Below are 8,923 nucleotides of genomic sequence, written 5' to 3'. Positions count from 1 at the left end.
TTTTGTTGAAAATAATAGAGGCTAAAGATCCAAACTTTGACATAAGTAGTAAAACAATCTTCACATGTGCATGTGGTTAGTAATAACTTAGTACTCTCACACGATTATCTGCTTTAATCTACAGATGAGGGGTGGCAGTGGAAGACTGGAATGTGGCTTACCACTTTTACTGGTTCCATCTGCCTCATGACAAAGTCCAAAGGATGAAGTTTGGCTGGGGCAGGAGACTCCACATGGCACAGACAAGGGAGGTGAGCAGGGCTGTGGGGGAGCTGAGGCAGGTGGAGCTGGATCTTAGTTAGGGCAGGGGCATGGCATGGCAGCTGCTGTCTGACATAAAGCCCTATAACTGCTGCGCTGCCCTGCTGGCTGTGGCCCTGGCAGGGCAATTCTGGCACATCAGCCTTCACTGGGACTGTGACTAGGATGTGGCATCAGGTCCCTGGCCCATGGGCAGCTCCTGGATGGTGCCTGCCAACTGGCCGTGAGGCAGCTACCTCTGCAACTCACACTGTTGCCTGCTCACCTCCTCCACCTTTGCCTTGTGGAGCCTCCTGTGCTGGCTAAACTTTATCCTTTGGACTAGAAATGATCCTCATCATGACCTGAACAAGAATCTTGGAGAGAAAGCTTTGACACTGCAAGCATTGTTCAGAGGTAGCCACAACAGGGGTATTGTTATCAACACTGTTCTAGCCATGAATGCAAAGCACAGCACCATATGGGCTGCTACGTAGCAAGTTTACTCCATCCAAGCTGGACCCTGTACACTGCCGTGCCAGTTCTGTATTTTATTTCAAAGGTGGAAGGCTGACGTGAGCCAGCATTGGGAAGGGCAATTACTGATGCCCCACCAGGCTGTGTGACGCTGAAGTGCCTGGTGGGTCCTAGAAGGGAAACACGTATGAGCTGGGTGCAGCCAAACGGGCACCAAAGGGAGGAGGTCGCCAGGGTGAAGAGAGTTAATATGCTTGTAAAATGGAGGAAGGTTATGAGTGTTGGAAGAGGATCTGGAAAGAACAGTAAAGAAAGGAGAGCTAGCTTTGGAGCGAGAGGAAGGAAGTAAGGTAGCATCTGTGGCGTTAAGTGTTAAGGCTCCCCTGATGGAGCCATATGGTTGCAAGCCACACACGTAGCTCAAAAGCTTCTGGGTGTAGAGCATAGAGTAAATGACATCTTTCTCATTGCTTTAAAGAAGGTAAACTACTTGAGTTGATACCGGTTGTATTTCATTAATGTTAACTTTTTAAATTTTATCCATTTTAACTTGGCTTGGAAATGGAAACCTGTAACTGACTGACATGGACAGTGGTGAGGGAAATAACAAACTCCTACTATAAAAAGGACACAGTGCTTGAATGAATGAAAAATTGAAACTCTGCTACAATTAAATCTTTATTTCAAATATGCTGTGCAACTGCCACTTATCCCACAGCTCTCCTTCTCCAGGCTAGGCAGCGGAGTTCTGAAACACAAAGCAGCGTTTCTGTGTAGACGTTACAAAGGGGTTAAAAAGAAGGCTATGTTTCACTTGCTAATCCTAGGTCTTTGTCCAAGAAGTGCTCTGGGTTTTTTTTAGCTAGAATAAATTAAGTCACTGGCAGAGGACCACCGGCTGAGAAAGCAGGCTTTGTTTTATTGAGGACATTCCCATGTGGGTGCAGTGTTCCTCGTTTGTCACACGATGGAGCCATCCTGCAAGGGTACAAAAGCACCATCTGAAATCACCGTTTTGGAGTCCTTTCTCCTAGGCTGCGTTGGTTTATGAGCTCTGAGCACCAGGAAGGTGAAGGATTTGGAAGAAGCACCATATCAGGGCTAAAGAACAGGATTGCAACCTTTCTTTCACTTGAGCATTGGCTTCGTTGGAGTGAGCCTGAAAGTACAGCCCTTATAGGCTTCTGCAACAGTTAATCCTGGCCAGATTTCCAGCTGTTGACGCAGCGCCTCTCTTCCAAGGGGCTTCTCTCACTGCTGCTACACCGAAAGAGATACCTCCCTTAGGCAGAGCTCACAGGCTGGGATATCGGGGTCCTGCCAGCTGGGCCGCAGGCTCAGCCGGTGATGCTGGGTGTGGTGTTTGTTATTTGTGCCTGGGCAGTGCCCGAGTCTGCTGTGCCACAACTAGCTCAAATATAAAGTAAGAGGCAGGATGGACAAGAAGAACAGTCACAACTGGCAAAGATCCTGTTGGGTTTATTTATCCCTTGGTTTTGTGTAGTTGCTGTGAAAATCAGCTGATTTTTCTCCTTATCTGGAGGTGGGGGGGCTTGATGCTTGATTTATCTTGCTATTTTGGATAGGAATGCCAAAAAAGATTATGGTGTAAGATAGTAGAAATTATTTTGCTAGTTTAGAAAGAAGTTATTTTTCCTGTTTTTACCTGCTGGCAGGAGACAACGTGCCGAGCACATTCCTTTGAGTTTGAAATGGATCAGTAACTTCCTATTTGTTTACTTCTTGATGTGGATCTGGAGCTGCTGGATAACAGAAGGCTACTTCCAAAGCTTCCCTTATGGGTTAAAACATAATAGCATGAATAAAGGAGTACTTTGAGAGATTCCTATGTTGTTATTACTGAACAATTAAATGACTGCAGTGATAGTAGTTTGCCGGTGATACCAAACTGAGTGAGGAAGTGGGCACTTCGGAAGAGAGAGACACTCTGCAGGAAGACCTGGATAGGTTGGAAGAGTGGGCTAACAAGAGCCTTATAAAGTTCAACAAAGACAAATGTAAGATCTTGCACCTGGGAAAACAAAATCCAGAAGTGCAGCACAGGCTGAGCTCTACCTGGCTGGAGAGCACCTCTGTGGAAGAGGACCTGGAGGTCCTGATGGACAACAAGCTCAATATGAGTGAGCAGTGTGCTGCTGCAGCAATGAAAGCCAACAAGCCAATGATGATGCTGGGTTGCATCAACAAGGGCATCACCTGCAGAGATAAAGAAGTCATTATCCCATTCCGCTCAGTGCTTGTCAGGCCACACCTGGAATACCGTGCCCAGTTTTGGTCCCTGCTATACAAAAAAAGCTGTGGACAGGCTGGAGAGGGTCCAGAGAAGGGTCACAAAGATAATCAAAGGACTGAGAAGCCTGACATATGGGGAAAGGCTGAGAACTGGGTTTGTTCAGCCCTGAGAAAAGAAGGTTTAGGGGAGACCTTGTCACCATGTTCCAGCATTTAAAGGGTGGCTACAAAGAAGATGGAGACTCCTTTTACAAGGAATCACATGAAAAAGATGAGGGGTGATGGGCCCAAATTACTCCTGGGAAGATTCCGACTGGATGCAAGAGGAAAATTTTTCACAATGACAACAATCAGCCATTGGAATAATCTCCCCAGGGAAGTGGTGGATTCCCCAACATTAGACACTTCTAAGGTTCAGCTGGACAAGGTGCTGGGCCATCTTGCCTAGACAGTGCTTTTGCCGAGAAGGGTTGGGCTGGATAATCCTTGAGGTCCCTTCCAACCTGATACTCTAAGAATCTATGATAACAGCTATACTGAGATTCTATAATCTTTGTGTGTTACATACAGGCTTGTGAGGACATTTACCTTGAGATGCAGCAATTGCTTTTCTACTTGCAACTGATTCTAGCCATTCAGGTGGATAACTGCATTTGTGTCCTAAACAGTGTTCGCAAGCATGGAGAGATGATTTTTTTAATTTTTTTTTTCAGCAAAATGACTGTTTGTTTTTTTTCAATAAGAAACATACAAAAGTGCCTTTGTATCATTCTTGGCAGTGCTGACATTTGCTGCTGTATGATCAGTGAAGTATTCTGGAAATGGTTAAAGTTTCCAAAAAGGAAGATGCTCCTGGTATTGTATCTGCCCTGTAAGATTTATGTCACAGGCAAGTGGAAGTGAAATCTGACTTGCTATGGAGTAATACTGATTTGTATTCACGTGCTTTTTTTTTTTAAGTATGAAAGGTGTTTTTTTTGGTTTCTTTTCTGACTTAAAAGCCTGGAAAATTTTTGAAAGAAAGTGTGTCCCTGTGACCTTCTCAGAGCTTTTAGTCTAGGAGAGCTCTCTAGCAAACCCCTTGACAGTTCTTCAAGAGAATTTGGGAAGAATAAATAAAGGGACTCCAAGTGCCTAAGCTGTATTGCCATCCTTGTCCTCCTGAAGAAGGACGCTGACTTTTTTGTACCTATATCTAAAGATGGTAATGGACAAAAATGGCAAAATCCATTTTGTCTTTTGTAAGCATCTTTTAATGCAAGCATGGAGTGGCAAGAGGTACAGGCCTGCAATGACTTTCAAGCAGTGGCCGCTTGATCCTTTCTAGGTATGGAGTTGTGTTAGAAGAGCCTTATTCTAACACGTGGTGCTGGGGCTTCTCTTTTAAGATTGGTGGAGACCAACCACTGCCCCACAGTAATTGGCATTGGTTTGGTTCGTTTTTGTAGAAGTCAGATTCAGAATTGCATCTTGAAGGGAGGAGTTCCACAGATGATCTGAAGTAGACATCTTGTGGAGGCTGCCGCAGAGCCTGTGCCCTCTTTTTCCAGCAGGGAAGTCATCAAAATGCCTTTTCAGCTCTTCCCTGCAAACAGAGAACAGGGATCTTTCTACTGATAGCTGGTGGAGAGGATTTGGAAAGCAAACAAAGAATAAAAGGAGAGGGAAATCGGGGACATGTCCCCTGTTAATTTCTTCAGCAGCTGAGTTTTCTGTTAGGTTCAGGCACCCCTGCTTTTATTTCTCCAGCCTCCACTTGAGAGATTGGTTCTACAGACTTTCACAGAGTTCTGCTGGGTCTTCTCAGGAACGTGCACAAAGCTGAACATTGCTGTCCTAAGGATGAGGACCATGGGCTGCTTCTGCTGTAGGAAAGGAGAGAAGAAAAAGAGTAGGAGCGGAGGTCTGGGATGCAGTCAGACTATTGCCAAGGCTCTTTGCTGATGAGATGACTTTGTTAATGATCTGATTTTGGGTAGGAATCAGCAGCTTACAAGAAGGAAAGGAGCTCTTGGTAGCTGAAAGCAGAGCAGCTTTGAAAACCAGGCTGTTCGTGGTTTTCAGTGCATCTTAAACATCCATTGCTTTATTTGGTGTGCTACAAGGACCTAGAAACCTCTTTTTGTGGTGGGCCTCCGTGTGTGCAGCAGTGTGAACTGTGAGCGGGCACTCGCTGTCCTAACACACTGCCAGGTGTGACAGACAGCGAGTGGGAGAAGAAACAACATTGCAGGGAGAAGAGATAAATTTGTGTCAAGCTTTTCATGCCAGTTTTAGAGCAGCGTGTGGGAGTTCCCTCCAGTAACTTCGGGAAGTAGTATTGTTGAGTTTGGGTTTTGTTAATATCCCAGAAAAGAAAGGAAGAGTAAATGACCGTGTTACAAAAAAATCAAATTTTTATGTTGGGGCACAAACAGACAAATCCATAAAAGACAGTTTGATGAACTACTGCCACCAGTGAATTATGTGGCCTGTGCAAACAAAGCTGCAGCTTTATCGGACAGTGTACTAACTTGTGGAGGGAAGGATGAGTTATTACTCTTCATCCAGTCAGTAGTTGTCAGCCCGTAATCCCCTGAAGGGAAAGTAGCCACCTGTGCTTACCACTTGGGAAGAGATGCTAGGACAAACAGATGCTGATTCCAGCCTGGCAAAAAACGTTACTGCTTGAGCACAGCTGGTCCATCCGAACGCGAGCGGCTGCTGCTTGTTCATTTTCACAAGGCGCAGGGGTGACGTTGATCCCGAGCACCCGTGGCTGGGAGTGAAGCTCGGGGCTTTGGTGCGGCTTTGTTCCTGCATCTGCTGCAGGTCACCTGTGTGCTTCGCTTGCCGAGGCCGGACCTTCCTTGGCCTCTGACATAGACTTGAGTCTTCCCTGTAGGGGATTCGTGAGGTTAGCAGAATGCTCAATGCTCTGTGGGTGCCTAGGTGAACCGACGTTATTTTTTTGGTAATGCTACAGAGGTGAGTGACATAGCACTGTTTGGTTTATTCACAATATTTCAAGTGATAACCAGAAAATATGTAGACTGAAAGCATAATTTCTGCCCCTTTTGTCCTCTCAGCAGACATACGTGAAACTTGCTATTGCTTTAGTGTGCATTTTACTTTATTTTCTAGGGGTTGTTGAGACTGCTTAGTGCTTTCAGGAGACAGCTATGCAAACGTGAGCTGCTAGTACCTGATTTCTTCAGACTGACTTTTCAAAATATGTTCATTAAAGTTTTCATAACCTAAGCTCATAATAATGAGAGCCTAGAGTATGTGCCTCCTGATACCACATGCAAGGGAAAAGTGTGTCTAAGAAACCTGTTACTAGCAGCTCGTATTTTGTTTGTGCAGTGACATCTTAGAGACTTTCTAAGCAACTTATTTTCCCTTGCTGTAAATGCAGATTTCTTACTGCAGCAAAAGGCAAATCTGTTCTTCAGATCTCACCCTGTGCTATATTGTCAGATGAGGAGAAACCTGGAGAGGAGAAATACTTTTGTTCCTGAGCCATGGAAACTTCACCAGCTGGAAATCTCCTTTGACCGACAAGCCCTTTCACTGCAATAGCTTGGGATTATCATCTGTCAAGGTATTTCTGCCCACACTTCTGCCCTAAGCTCTTATTTCTCTAAAAGCATCACCAGACCTGTTGCATCCCGTCTATTAGCAAGGGGACCGTCCCAGCAGCTCTCATTTGAGGGGAGACTCTTAGTGTTGGGAAAACCCATTAGTGTGAGTGGTAAGAAATGGTGGTGTTTAACTTCCAAGGCATGAAGTTTCAATCTGTTCTTTCTGGGTAAGCGTAATGGTATTATAGCTGGGTCCAGCATCCACAGAGCACAAGTAAACTGCATTAAGTGGTTCCTCCTGGCACTCCTCCATTCCTGTTTTTGGAGAAGAATATGTAACTGTGTTGTGTTAACACAGGCAGTATCTGGAAGATGGGTTTACCTCTACATGCAGATCCAGGGTGTTGAGGAGTAGTTGTGGTACGTGCGTCTTTTCCCCTGCCACACTGTAGTAGTGGTAATGTTTAGAATTAGCTTCTGTGCATGATTCCTAGGGACTTCGGAGGGCTGAAACGTGCCCTTAAGAGCTCACGGCACTTTTCATCTTCAAAGTACGTTATAATCATTAATACATTAATTAGGCATTCTCCCCTTCCTTCCCGATAACAAGGTTTATTAAGCTGAATGTATTTATCTTTGGGCAGCTTCTGCAAGCAATTGAATTAATAATTTTCCTAATAACTTTAATAGCAAAGACATGAAAGGGACCAGGGATGATAAGAACAAGAGACAGAGGTAAATAAAGCTGCACTATGAAAGGAGAGGAGCAATTTCATTCTAGGTGTAACTCCATCTACCCCTGCAACTCCCAGCTGGCAGCTGTGCAGCCTTTGTTGCTTTTGTCTCCCCTAACCTACATGTAATTGCACATCTATACAACATTTATGCTAGCACACACAAATGCAGAAAAAGGAGGTCAGGGATTACTGGGACCTGCAGGGAAGGGGAACGTGAAAATAGCTTGCAATTACAAGGTGAAGAAAGCCTATAGGAAAGTTTGACTTTCACATATGCATACAATGTCTTAGATGTTTTTATGAGAACCAGTATAGTCTAGCAGAGTATTTCACAGGGAGTAAGTTGCAGGACTCAGGAGGTGGAAGAAAGTCATGAAAGACTATGTCGGGGGTTTAAGGCATTGAAAACTTTAATCTAAAGCAAATGAAATCTTTCTTTCTTTCTCAAGTGTTGTCTGTTGTGCCCTCAAAGCACACACAAATACACGGTGTATGGATGTTACCATACGTTTGCTGTTTTGCTCCTACTCTTACAGTAAATGTTGGTGGAAGAACATAAAATGTTTGCTCGTAATAATGACATGCCCCTCAGAAAGCTCTGAGACTCAGTGACTTAGTGGCTGGGATGGTGCTCTGTGAGCTTAGTGCTTTGCATCTTAGGCAGTGCTCTGCTGCTTGCTAAGTGATTTCACCTCTGTCTTCTTCCTGTCTTGTTTATTCAGATTCACCAGCCTAAGACCAGGAGGGACTACTAGATCATCTGGCCAGATCTCTTGCGTATCATATCACAGTCCATTGAGCTTGATATAGTTACTGCTGTAGCGAGCCCAATAACCTCTGGGTAGTTGCAACATATCTTCCACAATGCCAAATTTTTGACATTAAGCTCTTCAGGTCAGGAGTTGTGTTCTATCCATGCTTTAAGTAGAGCTTCTCAGCAGTGTTATTAAATGAGCATCAACACCAAGAAAAACAACAACAAGGCTAATACCAATAACATTAATTATAATAAAATCTATTAATATTTTATTTGTTAAGCTCGCAAAGATTCTTTTTTTTAAAATCTGTGAAGCCAGCCACTATATATGAGCTGTAGCCTTCAGAGAGGAGATTGAGAAGTGACTTTTCAGTTCTGGTATGCAAATACTTCTGCAGGGCAACAGACCAGGTATTGGGAGGGCTCTTTAATGCAGTGGAGGAGATTGTAACAAAAAAACCCAACATGGCTAGAAACTGTTCTTCAGCAACAGAGATTTGCAGTAAATTGCAGATAGTTATGTTACTGAGCTCCATGCAGCAGTAAGAGAGTAAAATGGTACAGCTGATAGTGTACAGGATAAATGCTATGAATCTGAAATGTAGATTTTATTAAACATGGCGAATCAGCCCTGTTCTAATATCTCTTAATTCCTAATTTAAAGTTCAAGTAGTCTGCAGGCGCCACTTTGATGGAAAGTGGCTTCCCAAATGGAGCAAATATTTTTTTTTTTCTGTAAAAATTCTTTCAACTAATGTGGATTTGACACTCCCACAGCTTCACTCTGTCAGACCAGGAAGATGTTTGTCAGCATCCTCTTTTACTGAAAAAGCTAACCTAATCTGAAATCTTGAAGGAAGAAGACCTTGACTTAAAATAGAAGTGTTTGTGACAGG

The sequence above is a fragment of the Tauraco erythrolophus genome, chromosome 2 (assembly GCF_009769465.1).
Source record: "Tauraco erythrolophus isolate bTauEry1 chromosome 2, bTauEry1.pri, whole genome shotgun sequence".
NCBI classification, from domain to species: Eukaryota; Metazoa; Chordata; class Aves; order Musophagiformes; family Musophagidae; genus Tauraco; species Tauraco erythrolophus.
The sequence above is the reverse complement of the archived record's forward strand: the minus strand, read 5'-3'. Positions refer to the sequence as shown.